A 24,365-nucleotide genomic window follows, 5' to 3' on the forward strand; every position below is an offset into this window, starting at 1 on the left:
ACAAATAAATAATCATTCACAGTTTCTCTTAATAAATTAAATTCTAGAATACATGCATAATTCAATGTTCATTAAGCATTTTATTCAAGTTATGTGTTCTGGCAGGTGTGAATAAAATGATTCCAAGATCCTAAAATCCATTGAAGAATTAAGCACATTATGTATTTAGACTCAATTCTAAAATCTTTTAGGTAAGCAAAAGCCTTTTGCTAATAGTCTAGAAACTACTCTTGGTTGATAGGTACGTCTAAGAACTTATTAGGTAAACCTATCGATTTTGCCACGACATAAAAGGACTCCTTACTTATATCGTTGAGTTTCACCAAAACTAACATGTACTCACAATTGTTTGTGTACCTTACCCCTTTAGTATCGATAAGTAACACCTCGCTATGGCGGAAAACTATTACTAAGATCGATGTAAAGGATATCCAAGTAAGTGTTATTTTTGGCATGGCACCTTTTAACTCAGTTTTTAAGTTTGGAACTTAAGGCTCTTACTATGTTGGTTAGATTTTAAGTGAACTAAAATCCTTAATCATGCAACATAATCAAGCTTCGATCTCATGCATATTTAAGACATATTTAAAAGCAATAAATAACTTAAAGCATGCATAAGATAAATGTGATCTAGTATGGCCCGACTTCATCTTGAAGCTTCAACTTCAAAGTCCGTCTTAAAATGGATTGGAAACTCCGTCTTGAATTTCTCCGTGGGAGGCGCCATTTTCTTCAAATAGGATAAGCTATAATTGAACTAATTACAACTATTTGATGGTACGCAGACCAATTACATTCAAATTAATGGTACGCAGACCATATTTTCTATCCTATTTGGGCCATACTAGTCACTTCATAACCTGCAAAACAGTACATATACAATATATACCATTCATCCATCCATTATCATGAATGGCCCACATAATTGGTTAGTTAAAACACATTGTATGCATTACATAAATATTTGCATAAATTAATTAAGGGCACCAATAATTTAACAATTATTCAGTCTTTATTAATTCTAATCAAGTTGTTTAACCTTAAAGGATTTGTAGACCTAATCAAGAGTTTATGACTAAAAATGCTACCACTTAAACCAATAACTTTATAAGCTTTACTAATTTTAAACATAAAAATGTACTTCTAGTCTAACTGGAAACATACAAGTTTAATTAAAATTTAAAGCTCATATATAATCGAATCCATTAATTTAATTTATTTCAGTTGAATTAAACGAATTTAAATTAATTCAAGGTTTAATTTTAGTAAAATAATTAGTATAAATTAAAATTTATAATAATTATAATAATCAAAATTAAATCCCGAGAAAACAATTTAAATTATTAATTTTAACGTTAATTAAAATTATTTCCGAACTGAAAAATTCAAATTAAAATTTAAAACGAACCAATCGGGTCAAGACAAAGCCATGGGCTTGCGCCCATACCTCGTCAATTCCAACAAGCAACAAACCCCTTGTCACTCGATTGATCGTACCGCAAAGCCCAAGCAACAACGCACCAATGCGTCAGGCCCAGCGAGCCACGCTTGCGCGCAGCCCACTCGCAAATCGCCTTGGCGCGCTGCTGGGCAACGCTTGCTGGACAGGCCAGCCAACGCTGCCCGCGTGCACGTTGTGTTGCGCTTGTCGCTGCCTTGGCGTGCTGCTGAGCGAGGCAACGCATTGTGTGGCGCAGCATCCATCGCTGCCCACGCGTGCTTGCATTGCTCGCTACACTTGCTCGCCCGTTGCCTCATCGCCCACACGCGTAGCACACGCCCCTTAGGCGCACAGCCTTGCGCATGCCACGCTCGTTGCTCGCTGCATTCGTGCCCGCACTATACCACACCCCTTAAGGGTAACACGTTGCTTCCATTGCTTTGTGCGTGCAACATTGATAGGCGTTTTCATAAAAAAAGTTTAATTTTTAATTTAAAATTAATGACAAATTAATAAAACATATTAATTTCAAAAATTTAGGGCGAAAAATCGAAAATTTATTAATCAATTAATTTCCGATTAACATGGATTCAAATCTAGGTCATAAAAATTAAAATTTAACATAAATTAACAATTTTTATGGTGGATTTTAATCATGGATACCTAATTAAATTATTAATTAATTATGAAAAACAAATCAATTCTAAATTATTCGAATTTCAACATATTAATCATAATTACAAATTAGGTTGTATAATTAACAAGTCTAGGCATTCATAATTGTTAAATATAAACTGTAGGTCAATCAAAAACTCAAGATTTATCAACAAGAATCGCAAATACTCAATTTAACATCTTAAATTTACAAACTTTTGCGTTCGAAAAACTAAAACCTCCGAAAGGTCATAGTTAGGCTTCGAATTTGGGAATTCTGGGTTCGGCCGAAAAAAAAACATTGTCAAAATTTTAGAATGCCTTTTACATGCGGAATTGACACAAAAATCACTCGATTTTGATGAGTAACGAAGAAACTGCCGAAAAACTGCATACATATAATTAAATAAAGGAAAATTTGGTAATATTAATCCAACCTTTGGCCGATTTTCTTTTATTAATCCCACCTACGACATATTTTTTAATAATCCCACCTTTACTACCCGACGACTTTTATTGGGCTTAAGTGGCCGGTAATCGGTGAAAAAGTCAACGAGATGGTGATGAATTGATGATGATGACTGAATATATCGAGAGAGAGTACTGCCATGTAGAGAAATAATGCCGCTTACAACAGTTTTATGACCTGTTGGGCCCAATAAAAGTTGTTGGGTAATAAAGGTGGGATTATTAAAAAATATGTCGTAGGTGGGCTTAATAAAAGAAAATCGGTCAAAGGTTGGATTAATATTACCAAATTTTCCTTAAATAAACGCAATTTGCAATTAATTACGAAAATTAATCACCCCTTTAATTCTTTGCAAATTTGTAAAATTTAACCATGTTCATGCAATTTAGATTATGAAAATAATAAGAGGCTCGTGATACCACTGTTAGGTTATGATACATATGACAAAACATAAATCATTCGGAAAACCTTAATGCCAAGAAACATATTATTTACACATAATCATTTAGCATAATTTAGGTGCATACACTTTGTAGCGTGCCCTCCCTAGCTGCGCCCGAACCGAACAAGAACAAGTCTTTAGGACTCCAAGTGTCGTCCCTCCGTAGATAGTCCACAGCACGTCCGGATCCGCCTTAAGATTGACCAACTAGAATCGCCCTTAAGGTACTATATATTTTCGGCTAATAGGGCAAGAATATGGCTGATTTTTCTACTTAAAAATCTTAGCTTTTTATTGTTTGAATACTTGAAATTATCTATATAAATTATGAACCCTTAACTCATATTTATAGGCCATGGAATAAGTAATCAAATCCTACTAGGATACGAATTAATTAAATTAGAATCCTAGTAGAACTCTTATTTAATTAATTTATCTTTTAGGATTAGGAATTTAATCATTAAACAAATCCTATACACTTTAGGTTTCGTATGTGAACACAAACTCTACACGAGCATGACCCGCAAGCGTGCAGGCCATGCCCGCGCACAGCCCACACGGCCGCTCGGCCCACGTGAGCTACAAGCCCACGCGAGCGCAGCAGCATTGCTCGCAGTTGCGCGCGCAGCCACGGCCTGATGGGCCTGGCCTTGCGTTGGGCCTGGCGTGGCCTTGGCTGTTCGTGTGGTGCGCTGGCTTGCTGGACGCGGGCCTGGCTTCGTGCTGGACCTTCGTCTAGCAAGCTCGTCCGATGCTAATTCGTACGATGCGCTTCCGATTAATTTCCCGATTCCGGAATTCATTTCCGATACGAACAATATTTAATATTTTCGATTCCGGAATTAATTTCCGTTTCGAACAAATATTTAATATTTCCGTTTCCGGAATTATTTTCTGATTCCGATAATATTTCCGATTCTGACAATATTTCCGTTTCCGGCAATATTTCTGATTCCGGCAATATTTCCATTTCCGATAATATTTTCCAATACGTACCATATTTCCGTTTCCGGCAACATCTACGACTTGGATAATATTTATATTTCCGATACGATCCATATTTCCGTTTCCGGCAATATCATCGTTTCCGGAGTATTCATTTCTTGCCTTTGACGATCTCAGCTCCCACTGGAATCAAGATCCGTCGATTCCGAATATCCATAGATGGAGTATTTAATGCCATTAAATACTTGATCCGTTTACATACTATTTGTGTGACCCTACGGGTTCAGTCAAGAGTAAGCTGTGGATTAATATAATTAATTCCACTTGAACTGAAGCGGCCTCTAGCTAGGCATTCAGCTCACTTGATCTCACTGAATTATTAACTTGTTAATTAATACTGAACAGCATTTATTAGACTTAATATTATATGCATACTTGGACCAAGGGCATTATTTCCTTCAAGTTTAAGCGGTTCTCATTTTCCTCTATAAATACCGCATTTAAGCTTTTTTTAAAAAACTTTTTACTGCATCCATTTTCTCCCAGAACTCTCTTGAATTCCGGCTATCTCTGTTTTGAATTTCTTCAGATCTTCGTTTCTCGGCTTAACTTCTTCTTCGGGAACTTGCTTTGTTTGGTTCACCGGCGAATTCCGCTTCGGAAGAAGATAATTTGCTCGCAAATATCTTTCTTTTCTTTGTGTTTTTTCCTCTACCCCACCTTCTGAACCCTAGAAATTAGGTTTTCCGGCAATGGCCAAAGATAAGGTGAAGAACAACGATTTAAAATTTTGGATTGGATTATCAAATATATTCAAATTTTTGTTGATATAGTTGGTTCGTTAAAGTTGAATGTTGTTAGCCAAAATTTAATAAATTTCTCAAAATTGGATTGTTGGAAAATTAAATGAATCACTCACTTTGTTATTTTTCAAAAAATAAAACGATTAATTTGTTAATTTGAAAGGAAAATAACGTTATGCAAATAAAGTTCGGTGAAATTAAAAAAATATGTTTTTTGGTTAATTGGCTCGTATGGCACGAGCCAAAGGCGTGGACCATAGGTGTGTGGTGCGTGTGGCTGAGCGTGGCCCATGCGTGTTGCCCCCGTAACTTGGCGCAGCAACGCGAGGCAGCCAGCAAGCGAGCTGGGCATGCCAGCGCGTGCTGGCCAAAGCAGCAAGCAAGGCAGCAGCTGTGCCTTGGCTCTGCGACGAAGCAGCGAGCAAGCATGGGCAGTGGGAGCGACGCTGCTGCCTTGCTTGCAAGCAAGGACGAGGGATGGGCAGTGGGCGCGGGCATTAGGCTTGTGCGCTGCTGCGATGCTCATGCCTGCGGGATGGGCTTGCACCCTCGTGTGGGTGCGAGGCAACAAGGCACTGCGCGTCGTTGGGTTGGGCACTCGCCTAGCCCACGATGCATCGACATGTGCATATTTGCTTTATTTGGGCTTTGGATTTAATTTTTGCATGAAATGGCTAACGGTGGATTTTTTATTTATTTTTTTTATTTAACTTGGGACGGGCCGTCAGTTTAATTAAATATTTAAAATTAAATTATCCAAATTAAAATATTGGTTTAAGTGGGAGCCATTTAATGAAATAAAATAAAATAATTAATTATTTTCGTAGGGCACCATTATTTTAATTAAATTACATTTTGATTAGAATAATTCTAAGGATTAATAATTTGGAATTGATTAATCTTTTAGGACGCGTTTTATGTGAACGTGATTTTTAAATGAATCATGTAAATAGTTGCATATTTATTTGGGCCATTCGTTTTAGGATACGAATGGATGAATGCATAGAACGTATATTATGTATTGCGGGTATTCAAGGTGATTAGTATGGCCAATCTAGGATAGTTAAGTACGGTATGCGTATCGTTTTATCTTTGAATGTAAAGTTTTAAATATGGTCTGCGTACCATTGAAATTTTGATGTAATTATTTAATTATTTCAAGTATTTCAAGGAAGTTTAGAACTTTAAGTTAGCTTATTGAATGAAGTTCAAGACGATGCCAAGCTAACAAGGTGAAGAAGATTGGATGCTTCAAGACAAAGTTTTGGGCCATACTAGTTCACCAAAATTAATTTATGCACATTGTGAATGAATGTATATTATGCATGAATGTTGTTTGTATGCTCGATTAGATTTAGTTCACTAAATAATCGAACCAACATAGAAACAACTAGGTCCAAAGTAATATTGAGTTTAAAATTGCCTTCCAAATCAAGCATTACAAAAATCTAAGGATCTAAGGTGGTAGGTTTCTGCCAAAGCGAGGTGCTATTTTAGTTGACTTAGATGGTAAGGAATCCCAAAGGAACACGTTGATTGTGGTTTCAACTCAAACAACAATGGCATATGTTGTGGCAAAGGAATTAATTATGGAATTAATTTATTAACCAAGTGTAATTTGGAGATTACTAGCAATAGGTTTTGCTTACCTAGAATCTTAAAATTAAAGACTTAAGACATGCCAAAGCTGCTTAAGGACTTGAGACTTTTAGGGTCTTGGAATCGTTTCATTCATTTTTGGACCATGTTTTATTTTTGCATGAATGAAATGTTTAATAGCTTTAATGATTGCATGATCGCATTGATTTCAAAGTTATTAAAGCTTATGAATGGTTACTTATTGCGAATTCTTTTCAAATGTAGAATGTCTAAAACAACACTCAAAGTAACAAAAATTCTGGATGAAAAATTGAACCTATCAAACTTTCTTGATTGGGAGAGGAAGCTTCTGCAAGTCCTTAGGTGGAACAACATTGAATATGTTGTTGACAACCCCATCCTCAGCTATTACTCAAAGGATATGACTCCAGAAAAGCATTGTGCGTGGGCGAACCACATGTCGCTAGTGATGGATCTTATTCTTGGCTCAATCCCCAAGGATTGGAGTGCAAGGTTCATTGCATATGACCATGGGCACGTCTAAGGCATCTTAGGGATATATGTCGTGGTAGATTCCAACATGGTGGTCAACATGTCGACCAAAATGTCTTTGAATTGGTACATTCATTTGAGGATCTAAAGCTTAATTCTCCACTGGGTTGTTTCTTTGACGTCGAAAGACAAAAAGCAAGGGAAAGGGTCATTGATCTTAAAATGACATATGGAACACCAATTAAGGCTCATAAAAAGAAAATGGTTGATCTTCTCAACCGCCTTCAACTTCTTGGTGAGCCATTCCTAGATTCTGCAGCGGAATACTTTTGAATTCTCTTTACCATAGCTATAAGAAATTCAAACTACTCTATTTCTCTAAGAAAAGGGAAAACACTGTTAGTGAGCTAGTCTATTTTCTTAATCAATATGAATTGGACTTTGAAAATTATAAGCAAGCGTCACTAAAAGTAAAGAGTGAGAAAATCAAGAAAAGGGTTCCGGGGAAGATCCAAAGCAAGGGTGCATCTCCATCTACTCCAGGAGGGCAAGAGGCGCCTATTAGGTTATGATACATATAACTGAATATAAATCATGCGGAAAAACCATTAAAGCCAGGAATCCAAATTAATTGCCACATAACAATTAGCATAATTAGGATGCATACTCTTTTTAGCGTTGTGAGGGGGTCGAAAAAGCACGAGGCTAATGCGTGACCTTGTCCCTCGTGGGTGTGACGTTTCTTTTTGTCAAATCAAGTCACTACTACATTTCTTATCTGATGCAACGCCTAAAAACGTTGTATTAGGCATCAAAATCAGTCGCATTAGACCTAATGCGACGACAAATGACCCTTACATCCGGTGGCGTTGCATTAGGCCTAATGCGACGATCAGTGACCTAATGCAACGGGAAAATTAATACCGTCGCATTAGATAAACATCTAATGCGACGGTCCTTAGATGGGTGTCGCATTAGTTCTTTAGCTAATGCGATGGACATTTAAGCTAATGCGACGGTTATTTTAGTTAATGCGACGGTTATTTTAGCTAATGCGACGGATATCTACAATGGCTTAAAGAAATAATGCAACACGTTTTAGCCTAATGCAACGGTAATTTATTGTCAAAATAAATCGATCTGTTGAGCACCTAATACAACTGGTTCATTTATTCACAATAATAATTAAAATTATTATTCTAAATTAAGAAAGGATGTCAATAATAAAAGATTTTCATTGACTTAAAGAGTAATATTATAATATTAATGCCCATAGGACACATGCATTACAAAATAATCGTTCACTAATTAATTTAGTGTTTTTAATGACAAAATGCATAAAATTAAAATCCACATAAACAAATTCAACGTACATTACTAGAAATCACAAAATGACTCAAAAACAAACAAGAGCCTCCACCATGTCATTGCTAGATCTACATTTCTTCTCCATTTAGCTCACCATGCTCCTGCAAGTTTAAATCACGAATGGGCACAAGTTAGAGAGATGGTGCACTAGCTAAAACACGATAAATTAAATAATTTAACAAACTTCATATTTATTCAACTAAAGCATGAAATTTCAGACCCTAAACTACTATGAGATGAGATGATGAATCTGTGCAGCAAACAATTCTATGAGATGATATATATTGGCAAAACCATTCTATGAGATGATGATTGTCAGAAATGTAGACAATATATATATGTCCAGCAAACAATATATATTTATTCAAAAGTGGTTACTGCAGAACCACTCAAAATAAACTGCAATTGAATCTAATATAACCAGCCAAATCAATTTCAGACCCTCAAACCATGTGAGTCTAGGTCTGCAAGGAGAAAAATCAGATAGTTAACTATTTTACCAGCATATCAACTTACAGAGGATTTAAAAAATAAATGAAACACAATGAGGATTTAAAAGTAAATTATAAAAGAAAGGGAGATGAAGTAGTCAATGTATGGCAGCCAGATTTCTGGGAAGATCTTGTAGCAGCTGTCAGGAGAGTATAACAGTGTTGTATGTCACCACCTCCCATCTATCCAGAAACAGTAAACATAGCATAAAGCAGAAACATTAAGCATCCCAGAAGGAACAATGCAAAACCGGAAGAAGAGCAGAACAATAACATCAGCAGGAGGTGCAGGACAACATTTGCATATCAGAATAGACAAGCAGCTCCAAAACTGGTTAGAAGAACAGAATAACAAATAAGCAAGCAACAAAAGCAGTCTGAAGCAGGTACAACAACAAAGAAAACAACAGCAACACTTTCCTAATGTGCAGCAAACAGCCAAGCACAACATCAAAATTCAATATTAGTCAGCTAAGGTAAAAAAGCTCAAAACTCCAATCTGTATCATGTGCAACAGCTATGAAGGTAGATCATTTCTTAAATTTTGGAACCGAACAGTAGCACAGTCCATAGTTTTCCCCATCTCATGAAATAAACATTGCATACATTAGTCCATAGTTGTCCACTTCTTTTTAGAAGTTCAGAAGACAAAAAAAAAAGAAAAAAAGAAAAGAAGGGAGACAGAAATCAGATTTTGTATTAGAGAATGAGAAAATGCAACATAATATAATGCCAAAACAAATATATTACCTAGTTAATTGTCCTACTTGTCCCCCCGGACTGCCCGTTTTGCTCACTAACATGCGGCGACTAGATGCATCCTTTGGAATCGCTTTCACTAGCTGAAACACTACCAAGCATATGACTTTCCACAAACAGGTTTTACACTGCAGATATGAACTAAAGTGTAATAAGCTGAACTTTTAAATAGGGGGAAGAAAATGATAAACAACTACAGAAGCCTATACAAACATAAGTCACACAAATGTTATGCCAGCCATCTATTTTGTATGGGGGACATAATGGCAAATTAAACATAAAATCAGAGGAGTGGGTGAAGGAAGGATAAAGTACAACTACAGGTGTTTCTAATTCTTGATGATTCTAATAAATAAAATATAAATTCTTGATGATTCTAATTCTGTTTTGTGCTGAGTAGGTATGCGGTAAAAAGAAACCAACCACAAAACTAAACCACTAAGAATAAACTAAACAACTACAACAAAACTCAGCAAACAAAATAAGGCTGCAAAAACATCAAACTCAAGCCTCATGGGATGAATAACATCAGCAGGATTCCCTTCGTAAATTGACATATCAAGTGACTGAAAACATAAATGTAGTAGGCACATGATTTATTAATCAGAAAAATGGTAATTTCACAATTGTACTTGATTAGTTATAAGGAGAAGGCCGGGGAAAGACCCATAAAGGTTAATGTACAAAGACGACTCTATTTGAAAAGGCAAAGTATCATCACATTCAAGGATAATGTACAACAGGAACTGATGAACTCGATCTAAAGAGTTGAAGGGAATAGATACCAAAAATAACAAGAGCAACTTCCAGAATCTACAAGAGTTATATGCCAGATTTCCAAGAGGATGCAAGCTGAAATATACCACCGTTTCCAGCTTCTCGTTCTACAATACCGAACTCTACGATAGTTCAGAAAAAAAAGAGTTAAAGGTTTATATGCAAATCCAAACACAAAGTTAAAGGTCCAAGCACATCTAAATGCTAATATATATATATATATATATAGATTTTACAGCTGCATCATCGTTTTTATGATCAATAAAGCACAAAGAGCATGCAGTACGCTTTCTCCAAAGATATGCACAAAGTTATCCTTTTATCAAATTGTAAAAAAATGTATTATCTGATTATTTAGTTACAATAGAAGCCTCCTTATAAGCCCCATCATTTAAACGAGAACTTTGATCTTAAACCCTCGTTACTTACCGGGTACACCTAGTGTTAACAAAGCGTAGACAAAACTTTATTAGTGCTCATTTGCTCATTTTGAGATGATTTTTTTTCAATCTAATTAAGCAAATATTTTGTAGATGAATAATAACATATACTTGAGTAAACCTAACTTTAACCCCTAGGAATACCCATAAAATTCGACAAGATATAAACCAAGTGACTGACAACTAACATCATCCAGTAACATAACATTGCATTCCCCAAAAATGCAGTACTAGTTGCCTCAGTATAGCATAGAGAATTCAGTCACTAGGATGAACGTACATTTGGAAATTGATATCATACAAGCATATGATAAACATAAATCCAAGTCAGTGAAATATGATCAATACCGTGAGAATCCCTCAAAATCACACAAATCTGAGAAGGTGTCAAACCTTTCTTCACAATCTCAGCAATCCAACCAAAAGAGCTGCCAATATCATAAAAAAGGATTAAACTCAGGACTGTTTTCATAAACTCAGGACTGTTTTCATAAACTCAGGACTGTTTTCATCTTTCAACTATTAGGCCTTCCATCATCAAAATTTAGTAAAACTAAATCAAATCTTTCAAATTTACAGAATATCATTCAATATTAAACTTTGAGAATTTCGACAAATGTGTAAAAAAGGGGGAAAAAACAATATCGAACCAAGCCCTCACAAAATTATCCAAATTCATACTATTAATACACAAACCTGAATTGTGAATCAATTACTTACCGTGAATTACTCGGCTGGTTTAAGGAGAATTTGTCCTGGTAAGTTGCTCCAATTTAACCCTCTGACTCGATTAAGCGACATGAGAGAGAGAATTTTCGCAACCAATGGCTAGACCTTGCAAGATATTCGATTACGCCTCGGACCAAATTGTGAATTGCAGATCAACTCCATAGACCTTTCGAAACCCTAACTTTGTAAATTCGATTAAGCTCGGACCAAATTGTGAATTGCAGATCAAATCACCTTTCGAAACCCTAACTTTGTAAACGCTCTTAGTCTCTCTCCTCTCTATTTCTTTGGTGGAGTAGAAAGTGTTTGTGTTTTTCCTAATTTCTGTTTTCCATTTTTCTTTTTTCTTTTTTTTTAAAAATTTTGTGGGAATAATTCAAGGCGCGTGATTTGAAATTTTTGGAAATAATGGGAGGGAATAAGTTAAAATCCATAACCGTTGCATTAGCCTAAAAAGGCATCGCATTAGACAACCTATTGCGACGGTTTATCACAGCCGTTACATTAGCTCAACCTTCTGATGTGTTATAGAGAAAACCGTCACATTAGTCCTATCTAATGCAACGGTTCTATGTAAGGCGTTGCATTATCCTTCTCTGAACCGTCGCATCTGATTAGAAATGTAGTAGTGAGTGTAATTGGACTTCCTGTGAGTTTACACCCAATTGACTAGTAATATAGGAGTCGCCATTCAGTTTTTAACGACAATGAGAAAAACTGACAAAACCCGGTTATCGTGACATAAAGGGAGTGCAATTATGTTTGACCACGACGGCCGTAGGTTCCCTTGTGATCCCTGGTGTGGGGATCTCTCAACATACACCCGCAAGGTAGAGATTGAGGGTTCGGGGAACTGTAACTACCGAGAGGAGTACTCGCTCTTCAATAACTCCAGAGGCAATATATCCTTACTAGCTCAGCATAAATAATTGAAGGGACATGCGTTAACTATTAAACTAATCTGAGTTGATTTTAACAATATGCAACATATAATACTAGATCGATCGCGTTTATCTGATTTAGATTGTTTTAAGGGACCTAGCATGATAATCCAATTTCCCAACATATTATCTTTATTAGGCGTGATAGAACAGTCAGATTTAATTAGTTTAACAGTTCATAAAAGGGCGAGGAAAGAAATTAAACCATGGAAAAGGGACACATTACGACGCACCCTTGAGAGGTGCGTCACGGTTCTCAGAAAACTAACCACTTTGACTTTGCTATTTCTCCTTTTATTTAAAAAATTTCAAATTATGGGACAGGATACGTTCTGTTCGATTTTTGGATCGATTGCGACAGAACGCATGATCAATTTCGCAGCGTGAGGCTTAGGCTTAGGGGTTTAGAGTCAATACTCAGAATAATAATTCTGTGTTGTGTTGTTTCACGTCGAACTTGGAGCCATATTTATAGAAAAGAGTTCGTGGAAAGATAGAATTGTAGAACTATAATCCACGAGGAATTAGGAAAGAACACGTCCCAGGTATTTTAAGCGCCCGGGAATGGGCGTCAAAGATTTTGGCGCCCAGCTCTGGGCGTTGAAAATAGAATCCAGGCAATTTCAGCGCCCAGGGTTGGGCGTTGAAATTGATGTTTATGCCGTTTCTTTGTCAGATTCGGACTTTTAGAATCCGGAGTGTATGAGACTTAATCGAGTCTTTTAGTGCGTATTAATTTTATGATGGAATGCATCTGGGCCCGTTACAAACTCTAGGCTCGTTAGGATTTTAATTAATACGTAACTCTTATTTTCGAATCGTATTAGGAATAGGATTCTCTCGCAATTTCTATCTCATTTAGGATTTATGTTGGAGTGCAACACCTAATTCTGACAGGTTTCTATCTTTTATGACTTGCCACTTTTAACAACTATCCATTACGGCAGTTACTATTTTCAGCAGGTTTCCATAAATAGCAGGTTTCTATAAATAGCAGGTTTCGGGTGAAATGAAAGGGGGAATTGAGATTCGTTATTTTATAGGAGATGCGTTGTCAAGTGGAGATTTATGTTCTCATCATCGAACCTTCCCTTCCGGGAATGAGGACAAAAGTAGGTGTCTACAGTTAGCCCCCACTTTGACTGATTCTTGGAGTAAGACGATGGTCAAAGTACTAGACGGAGTGCGTCACACAAGTCATGGTGACCTGTTTTTTGCGAGGGTCTCACGAGCCCCCGAGTGATAACATTTGACTTAAGGGTCATCAGTTGAAGTGTCGACATATCCCTCACGTGTCATTGGGATTTGTCAACGGATAGTATAGAAACTCCCTCACTTTGTCATTGGAAGTAGCTACAGATGTTTTCGAAATCAAAGCTATAAAGTGTAATTGGGCCTGGGCAAGCCCAACCACGAGGTAAAAATGTTTTTAAAGATTCTCATTTTCAGGGCTAGCCAAACGAGAAAACCCCCTTGTTTTTACAGGACATAAAATGAAGGAAAATCCAGCACATCGCTCTTTTTTGGAAAAAACGGAAAACCAATCCTTTTAATTTTTGGAAAAGGGAAAACCAGAAAAAGTTATCGCTGCAGCGACTAAGGACCTGCGCGGCTTGTGACGTAGACCCCGCCAGCTAAAGATGGCGAGCCTGTCCGCTAAGGGTGGACGCCCCGTCCGAAAAAAGTGGACGAATCTGTTTTTGAAATTTGAAAATAAGGACCTACGCGGCTTGTGACGTAGACCCCACAGGCTAAAGATGGCGAACCTGTCCGCTAAGGGTGGACGCCCCGTCCGAAAGAAGTGGACGAATCTGTTTTTGAAATTTGAAAATAAGGACCTACGCGGCTTGTGACGTAGACCCCGCCGGCTAAAGATGGCGAACCTGTTTCATTTTGTTTTTTTGAAGATTCTATTTTTCGAAAACTGAGGACCTGCGCGGCTAGTGACGCAGACCCCGCCCGCTGAGGGTGGGCGAGCCCTGTCCGCTAAGGGTGGACGTCCCTGAATTCGTTTTTTCGATTTGGAACTCGTGTGGTTCGTGACGCGATCTTGCCAACTGAGATGGGCAAGTTCCTATACGTTTCATTATGATTTCTTTTGAGAATTTCTTTTATTCATTCTTGCAAGAGCGAATTCTTTCGAGGGATGCTCGGATTTGGTTGTAACCTGGATGTGGGTTGACAACGGGTTTAGACGGACCTTTATTTTGTGATCGTCTTCTTTTGTGGTTTTGAGCTAGTCCTTACGGCTCGATTTTGCCACCACTTGGTCTTTGATCAGAGGACCATTGTACAAGTATCAACGACGACCTTTCTCTGATGTCGAAACCGGCTCTTTTGAGTTTACCCAAATATGGGACTGCGTGTAGCGTAGTCCGGGAATATGATTTTGACTCCGCACACTCTTTGTTGGAGTACATATTTTTTCGCGAGCCCCCAAGCACTTGGACTCGTTGGTCATTTTTCGCCAAGAGAGGTGCGTATTTTATAACGTCTTTTAATCATGTTTGGGGTCGTGCTCGTATGTGCGAGCGGCCTTTATAGTGGTGTGCTATTTTGGCAAAGTCGTGGAGTGCGACTTCAGTTTCCGGGCGATAAAGTTTATTTTCCAATAATATTCGGTTTAGCTTGGCCCGGATTTATTCTTTTGACAAACAAATATTTTTCATTTTGAGAAACCAACGACTTAACAATATTTTTTGGTGTTTCGAAGAATGACCTTGATATTTATTTTGCTCATATTTCTTTTGAAAAGCGTACACATATATTCCTTGAGACGAGTCTAAGTTTTGACCAAGTTTTAACATTCATTTTTTATATTTGGATGCTAAAGGTGCTTTTGGGCTTGATCTTAATTGCAATAGAGCCTCGTGTCTAGCAACACGGTTTTAAGTCCTTTCCTGTTCCGCGTTTTGTGAAATCTGGGCCTTGGGCTGCATAATCAGCGCCCAAGGCTAGGCGTTAATTATTTCGGCGCCCAGCCGTGGGCGCTGAAAGTCCTTTCCTGGCGATTTTTGGTTTTCGGATTTCTTAACGCGTTTCCGAATGGGATCAGGATGTCACTTGATGTCTTCAACTATATATAGGGGCTAGATACGTACCTATTTTCTATCACTCTCAATTTTCTTCTCTCTTGTAGTTGCTTAGTCTTAATTCCTCTTTGCTTTTGTCATGTCAATTCCTCCCTTCTCACTCCAACGAGTTGTTAGGCGTTGGCTACGAGCCCTTACTCCTACAGAAAAGGCTTTGTTGAAAGAATACCACTTATAGGCACTTTTAGGCTTACAACAAATTAATATTGATTATAATTTTCTGCATGCAGCCCTAAGCTTTTGGGATTCCGATCATCATGTTTTTGTCTTTCGGGGCAACGAAATATGTCCTTTGCCAGATGAATTTGCCGCGATCCTTGGTTATCCTACTAATGCTACTCCTGCCACCCCTGGCACCATTGAAGAGGGTAAAACAACCATAGGGGATTTCCTAGGACTAGATGCTAACATGCTTGCTGAGATTATTGTAGGTGATGAGGTTAATTTGGCAAGGCTTGTAAAACATCACTTTAGACCTAGTAAAAATATGACCGAACAGAAATTGAACATTCGAGCCCTTGTATTTTGCTTGTTGAATCATTATTTGCTGTCGAATAACAATGGTGAGTTCGGTGACATAAGGTTGATCCCCTTGATTAGCCAGATGGAAAGCTGCTATTCTATTATGCCGTTGGTTGTTGCCGAGACTTTGCTGAGTGCGGATGAACTGAAGAAGGATGCCAAATCTGAATATTTTAAGGGGAGCCCCCTATTGCTGCAGGTAATCGATCTTTTCCTTGCGCACATGTATGTTTTTTTTTTGCATACTGCCTGGAGCTGAGTTTCGGCGCCCATGGATGGGCGTTAGAATTTTCGGCGCCTGGTCCTGGGCGTTGAAATTGCGCCCCCAGGTTTCATTTTTTTTTTTATTGATTGATCTGATCGTACCCGTTTTTGCAGATTTGGCTCATGGAACGACTTAGGCTCTTAGAAATTCCTGCCGATCCTAAACATTATCGCCCTATAGCCTTGGGTAACCGGAAGTATTTGCACCGAGGCCAGGACGAGGCCGAGTGGGCCTCCTTTTTTACTCATGGTATCTGTTCTATTAAGTGGGTGGTACCGTGGTGGGGTTTGACTACTATGACGGGGGGTTCCGATGTATCGGTTTATGTTTCTTTGTTGGGGCTAACCCGGCCCATTTATATTTTTCCTTACCGAGTCATGCGTCAATACGGCTTAAGGCAGACTATCCCCTTTTCTGATACGGTACCACCTAAAGTAGCGGCCTTTTCACAAGCACGGGTTCAAGCATGGGCTAAGTATTATGATGGTCTCCCGCGTTGGGCCGTAGCTACAAATGGCTTTGTGGGTCTTTCTGAAAACTACAAGTTGTGGATGAGCTCCAATGATAAAGCTGTGAGGACCGAGGCTCGAAATTGGGAGCCGGCTGAGCTTTTGATACCTCGTATTCGGATTAGATATGAGGGTCGTGATTCTGCCAATCCTCGCACCCATGGTATTAAGACTGTGAAAGCTCGTCCTGATCGAAAGCGAAAGGAAGTTCCTCCCCGTTCCAGTTCTAGGCCTAAGAAGATGCCTAATATGAAGGGGCCTGCCATTGCTAAAAGAAATGCAAGCACTCGCAGAGATCGTCGCCAGAACAATGTATGGGTTAGGAAGGCTCAGCCGCCTGTAGAAACAGTGACTAATCTAGTTGATGTTGATAATCCTTCTCCCACCATTGTCTGTGCCCTTGAGGCTGAGCAGGCTATAACTGTTCAAACTGAGAATGTTTCTGAAGCCTTGGCATCCTTGGAAGTTAGTGTCCAGGAGCCGATTCTTATGGAGATTTATATTGGGGCAGCGCGGAAGACTGTGGGGGTGGATCCTGCGAACATTGCCCTCTACAAGACTTTATTTGATGATCCGGAAGAACTAGAGTAGTGTAGTTCTTGCTAGGGTGTAGGTGCCCTTTATTTATTTCAGTTGTGTTTGTTTTTTTTCCTTCTTATGATTTTTTAATAAAGGCGTATTTTATTTTTACTTTCATTTTTGCTTCTCTCTTTTTTATATGTCTAATACTTTTGCACAATGTATATATGTTTTTTTACTTGATTGGACCGAATCCATGAATAGGATTGCCTACGTATCTTTGTTAGAATCAGGTCGCGCGTAGTTCTAGCTGGAATAAATTCTAGGATGCCGAATTTTAATAAATATGCCCTGAGGTGGAAACATATTATTTAATCGGTAAAATGAGTGAAGTATTATCATTATTTTAGTCTGCTGTTTTTTTTTTTTTTTTGCCGTAAGCCGCGTATCTGTTCATAAAAATGAAATTCCATGTGTTTTTTGTACGGCTATTTTTTGGTACGCATATCTGGATACGTGCTGTACCCCCCAAGTGTTCGTTATTTTTCCGTTATGTGCGGATAAAATGACGAGCACTTCTGGAAAAAATTTAGGCAGGCAGAGAGTTTCAACGCCCAGGCTGGGGCGTCAATGATTTCGGCGCCCAGCCCTGGGCGCTGAAAATGACTTCTGGGCGGTCTTTTTTGACGCTTTGCTTCACATGTTCTTGCATTTATTTCTTTTTTTTTTGTGCTTTACTTTTTTTTACTTGTATTAAGATCAATTTTGAGGCTATTTCGGAGCTTTTTTTACTGTTAGCGTGAGACGCATTTTTGTCCGGATTAATTTTTTCTATTTGTGACTCGAAACGGTTTTGAGAATGGGGTTAGTGTGTGGAAGATATGAAGATCTTTGTATAGGCTTTTGAGTGGGCTGAGGTGCGTGTCGATGCGGGGGGCGGTGTCTATTTTTTATGAGTTTTTTCTTGAGCAACATTTGTATTGTTTGAATTTGATTTCCTTTTGATTTCTTTGGGTTGCATGGGTTAGACCCTCATGTTTTGGGTAATATGATAATGTGGTTCATTTTGGGGTTTGATGAATTTCGATTGGGCCTAGAGTGGGCTGCCTCTTTGCAAGTACGTTTGGTGCTCATTTAGTGTTAGAATAAAAGTTTTTAGGAGAAATATTACGCCTTTATTAATTTGGAAAGTAAGGAAAACACACTACAATAAAATTAACCTATATTCTAAGGGGTCTTAGGATCATCTAAAGTCTTTATTATTTCTTTTCTACCAATCTAAAGAACTACTAGGCGCTTTTTACTAAGGTGCTCCATATGGCTCAAGCCTTGGGTTTAGTCTCGTAAAACTTTGGTCCTTCACCGGTACTCATCTTGAATTCTATTCCTTTTGCGTTGACCCACTGAAATGTCTTCACCCATCCGTTCTCGATCTCTTCTAGTGTTGATGCAGGAGAGATTAACCGGGTTGGATCGAAACCTTCATCTTGTAAAGCTAGGGTAGTCGTCACAGTCTCGTCCTCCATAGGCCTCGATTCGTTAAACAATGTCCATAGAGCCTGGTTGTCCAATATTTCAGCTGTTTTGGTCTTGGTGAGGTGGGGTGCCTCATCCAAAGTATGACAATCATGGAAAATTCCAGATCTGGGCCAAGTTTCAGTAAAGAGGTCCTGGCCCGATACTTGAGACAGGTAGACATCTTCAGCATCATCATCCCACACACTGCACACTTCTCTCTTGATTTGATCCATAGGGACCATGGCGAGTGGTGCACCTTGGGGCGTAATATACGTCGTAGGGTCAAAGTTCATATTTTCTGGTTGGTCAAGAGAGATGTGACAAGAACCGAGTGGGCTCTTGTTGTTGTTGGGTTTGCCAACGTTGGGGAGAGGTGTTATTTCATCCTCTATCATATCCTGGATTGTGTTTTTTAGACTCCATCAGTTTTCAGTATCATGCCCATTCCCTTGATGGAACTCGCAGCGAGCGCCCTCGACCCAGTACTTATTTTTGACTGGAGGGTCGGGTGTGGGGCCTATGGGCCTTAGTTTGCCCTGATTGGTTAGTCTTTGGAAAGCTTGTACTAGAGTCGACCCGAGTGGGGCAAACTTTCGACCTCGGGTCCACCTTCCCGGGCTCCTTCGGGTTGGGATTTCTTCCACAGCATGGACCTCTTGGGCTTGGGGCGTGGGGCCCCTGTGGTAAGTGTTACTCTTGTATGCAGGTTTGCTTTGTACTGTTTGTGTGGGGTCATCCTCGATCTTTATTCCTACATCATAAACCCTCTTGAAGGTATCAAGGCCCAGGTATCTAAGATGTTGTTTGTAAATTGGGTCCAGGTTGTCAATGAATTTTTGGACTAATTCGGTTTCAGGAGGCCAAATGACCAGTAATGCAAAATGTTTGGCTTGCGCAGCCGCTAAGGATTCATTTTCCATTTTCAGTTGGTTCATGAGTAGGGTCATTTGGGCCATTTGGTTCTGTAGCTCTTGTGAGGTTATGATACATATGACAAAACATAAATCATGCGGAAAAAACCTTAATGCCAGGAAACATATTATTTACACATAATCATTTAGCATAATTTAGGAGCATACACTTTGTAGCGTGCCCTCCCTAGCTGCGCCCGAACCGAACAAGATCGAACAAGTCTTTAGGACTCCAGATGTCGTCCCTCCGTAGATAGTCCACAGTACGTCCGGATCCGCCTCAAGTTAGACCAACTAGAATCGCCCTTAAGGTTACTAGGAATTTCGGCTATTGTGTTTGCAAGTGTATGGCTACTTTTTCTTTCAAAAACTTACCCTTTGAATACTTCAATTGTCTCTATAAATTATGACCCTAGGCTCTTATTTATAGAGGTATGGAAAGGGAATTGGAATCCTAGTAGGATACGAATTAATTAAACTTAGAATCCTATAAGAACTCTAATTAATTAATTTATCCTTTTAGGAATAGGAATTTAATCATATACCAAATCCTAATAACTTTAGGAATCGTGCATGAACACAAACACACACACGAGGGCCGCCCATGTGCGTGCGTGCGAGCAGCAGCCCACGCCACGAGGCCCACACAGCCGTGGCCTTGGCGCGCGCTGGGCCTGCCTTGCGGTGGGCCTGGGCGCTGCCTTGGCTGGGCGTGTGGCGCGCGTTTGGCTTGCTGGGCGATGGCCCGGCTTCGTGTTGGGCCTTCGTCCGGCAGGCCTCGTCCGATGCTAATTCGTACGATACGCTTCCGATTAAATTCCCGGTTCCGGAATTGATTTCCGATACGAACAATATTTAATATTTCCGATTCCGGAATTAATTTCCGTTTCGAACAAATATTTAATATTTCCGTTTCCGGGATTATTTTCCGATTCTGACAATATTTCCGTTTCCGGCAATATTTCCGATTCCGACAATATTTCCATTTCCGATAATATTTTCCGATACGTACCATGTTTCCGTTTCCGGCAACATCTACGACTTGGATAATATTTATATTTCCGATACGATCCATATTTCCGTTTCCGGCAATATCATCGTTTCCGGAGTATTCACTTGCTTGTGACGATCTCAGCTCCCACTGAAACCAAGATCCGTCGATTCCGAATATCCATAGATGGAGTATTTAATGTCATTAAATACTTGATCCGTTTACGTACTATTTGTGTGACCCTACGGGTTCAGTCAAGAGTAAGCTGTGGATTAATATCATTAATTCCACTTGAACTGAAGCGGCCTCTAGCTAGGCATTCAGCTCACTTGATCTCACTGAATTATTAACTTGTTAATTAATACTGAACCGCATTTATTAGACTTAACATTGAATGCATACTTGGACCAAGGGCATTATTTCTTTCAGTCTCCCACTTGTCCTTAGGGACAAGTGTGCATTTCCTAATTCCTTTGTCGCTCGATGCTTGCTCTTGAACATAAGGTAAGAGTTGTCATCCTTATTATGTCCAGAGGTGTTTCTCGGTTTCAGAGTTCAACTGATCAAATAAACAGATAATCATAGCCTATGATTCATCCGAGCACGGTCATGCATTTCACAGTTTTTAGCTCTCCGAGTGGCCTTGTACAACTTTTAAGCATCTCATCCCGATTTATGGGAGGACAATTCCAATCTTGCGATCTTGAGATTAGACTTCGTTTGATAGGTGATTACCTGAGCGTTGCCTTTATAGCCTCCTTTTACGGTGCGACGGTTGGTCAACGTCAAAGCAACCAGTTCTCAAACAAGTAATCTCAAATCACTCAGGTATTGAGGATTTAGTGTCTAATAATTTTAATGAAATTTACTTATGACAGATTTTCATCTCTTACAGTAAAGTTTCATTGGTCTGTCTGATACTAGTCTTCCCAAAGTAAGTATCTATGCAAATGATTATGACATTGCCATGTCCACATAGTTCAAGAAACAGAACTACTAGTCATCTTGCATTCTAGTCGTCTAACGTTTTCTATGCGTCCAATTTTATAGAAAACTCCGACCAGGGACCATTTTCAACCTTTGACATTCAAGTTCACTTGATAGACATTTCTTAGTCACAGGACTGGTCCTGACAGTCTATCTTGAATATTTTGTCAAATTGAAGGGACTCATCATTTAATACTAAACCAAGATTAAATGGAATATGAAAATACATTTCATATATGATAAATGTTCAACCCCATTGTTTTACAACCATGGGCCTCAAACCCATCTTTAAAACAGTTCATGGAATTCAAAGCTATGCTTGATTTCCAGTGCTACAACGTGAGTGTTGCTTCTCACTTGTTGCATAGGTTTAGTTATCATGCTTTGCCAATCTTAATCTCCTTTTACTCGAATGTTCTCGAGATATGATGATAAGATCTTCTGAGTATGTTTATTTTGTGATCTAGTCTGTCCAGTTACAAGAGTGGTTCTACGCATTTTTCAATGAAGAATCATCAAGTCAGCAGACATGTGATCTACCTAAGTTCAACGAAGAACTAATTAATACAAACAACTCTGTTTTATTGCTTCTTAGGCAATAAGTACTTCTACTTCAACTGTTTAGGTTGCTAGTGATGCTTTGGTTGGATTTACTTATCCAAGCAGTTCACAGATATGTGGAAGACTTTCCAGCTGTATCTTAGAACATAGAAATTAATACTTAATTTCCCACGCAACAACTCATGGTCTCCAATCCATGTTGCCATTTCAAAACACAATGCTCTATAGCTCGTCCTTATCAATGGTTAACTCCAAAGGGTCTTGCTTGATCCTTTGCCAGTGTTTATGCGTGTAGCATCAATATTTAGCATATCTTTATTTCCTTGAATCAAGAATTATTCCTATGTACCTTTTCAAGTAACATAAGTATTCTTGATCTCAATCTAGTTGATCTTCACTTAGATCAATAGAGATTGGTATATGTTCGTTATGCCTAAAGTCATACGATACGTTTTTGGCGATCCTCATATTATATCATACATGATAAATTCTTTTGCAGAATAATTCCCAATGGAATTCTATTCATGTAACTTTAGCTCATTCAATTTCAGTAGATACTGAATCCAGCTAAATTCTTTGGCATATAATATAGGTTAAGAATCTTTTCAGATCCTTTGATGTTTAACTTAGTAAATGCTTATACATAGTTCAAACATTCTTTACTTAGATTTATTCATATGGGACGAATATCTCCAATGGAGTCTTTCGTGTTTGATTTAGTAAATGCCATTACTTAATCTAAAACAATATCATAAGATCTTTGTAAATATATCTTAATACCTAGTATGTACTAAGTTTCGCCTTGGTCCATCATTGATGAATAATTTCAAACCTAAGTTTTTAGCATTTGAATGTTATTTCACAATAGAGAGATATGTGTGTGATACACATAGGACCAATTAAGTTTTGCGTACTCCCACTAAACTTCTTATATATCTATATAAATTATGTATATTTTATGAAACTAAAATACTTATTAGCTTCACTAAGATACATTTCCAATTCCCAATTGCTTGCTTAAATCTGTACTTAGATTTCAAAAGCTAGCTTTCCTTTTCAAGCATTTATTTGGATCCACAAATCCCATGACATACCATGTACATAGTTATTCCAACATTTGATTGAGGAATAAGTTTTGTCATCCAATTGCCATATGTACCAATATGCAATCATTGCTTGATTTATAGACTTGAGCATTACGATTGTGCATGAGGTTTCAACACAATCCATGCCGTGAATTTGCTTGTAACCTTTAGGAACTAATCTAGCTTTGTGTGTGAACACAATTCCATATTTGATGGTTTTTATCCTTAAAACAAACTTGCAACCAATAGGTGTGAAACTATTCTTGCAAATCAACAAATTTTCAATTTTGTCATCAAAACATTGAGTATGTTTTATGGCCTCTAACCATTTGAAAAATTTGAGTCTATATATGGCCTCTAACCATTTTAGGGAATCTATATTTCGTCATAGCTTTCTTACAAGTCACAAACTCATTAATCTACATGATAATAGTTTGACTGCAAGTTGTAGGTTTCTTTACTATCTAATAGAAGAATCTCATAGTTTCATTGACCTAAACTCTATGTTTCTTCACTATCTAATAGAAGAATCTCATAGTTTGAGTGACTTGAACTCCATGCCTACTTGGGTATAGAACATCAAACAATAGAATATCAACAACCACTTGAAAGTCCTTTGAATATTCTGTTCTCCTTGAAGCACTTGTAAAGTCTTCTAAGAGATGTCTATTCTTTAAAGCCACTTCTAAAGTCCTTAAAGAATAAGTTCGGATTTTCTGAAGCACTTCGAAAAGCCTCCGGAATGTCCGTTTATGTTTGTTGTTCGCCTCGAAGACTTTCGAGGTCTATTTTCTCCCACTTGTCATTTTGGAAACGAATCTCCAAAAGGACATTATTTCGAGCAAACAAACATTATGTTCTCAAAAATTCGTGGTAGAAACAATACCCGTGTGTCTCATTTGAATAAATCACAATGAAACGTATATCTATACTTGGGCCTTAGTTTGTCGAATGACAAATACTAAGCTCCCACTGAGTTTAGCAACTCTCTAGATATATAATTATTGAAAAGATATTCTGAAATTACTTTTCAATAGTTTTGACGAATTTTGTTT

At 38.3% G+C, this 24,365-nt stretch overlaps 1 long non-coding RNA gene across 3 annotated transcripts; it reads right to left on the bottom strand.

Moving 5' to 3' along the window:
* Nucleotides 1-8,062: 8,062 nt before the first annotated feature.
* LOC130461958 (uncharacterized) lies at nucleotides 8,063-11,834 on the bottom strand. Of its 3 annotated transcripts, none has more exons than XR_008922030.1 (5): nucleotides 11,401-11,834; nucleotides 11,029-11,108; nucleotides 9,455-10,362; nucleotides 8,444-9,035; nucleotides 8,063-8,314 (listed from the first exon to the last, which is right to left on the bottom strand). It is a non-coding gene; the product is annotated as an uncharacterized lncRNA (long non-coding RNA). The 3 variants fall into 3 exon arrangements; XR_008922031.1 differs by having other exon boundaries at nucleotides 8,444-8,887; nucleotides 11,401-11,832; XR_008922029.1 differs by lacking the exon at nucleotides 8,444-9,035 and having other exon boundaries at nucleotides 11,401-11,822.
* Between the last annotated feature and the right edge of the window lie 12,531 nt (nucleotides 11,835-24,365).

The sequence above is a fragment of the Spinacia oleracea genome, chromosome 5 (assembly GCF_020520425.1).
Source record: "Spinacia oleracea cultivar Varoflay chromosome 5, BTI_SOV_V1, whole genome shotgun sequence".
NCBI classification, from domain to species: Eukaryota; Viridiplantae; Streptophyta; class Magnoliopsida; order Caryophyllales; family Amaranthaceae; genus Spinacia; species Spinacia oleracea.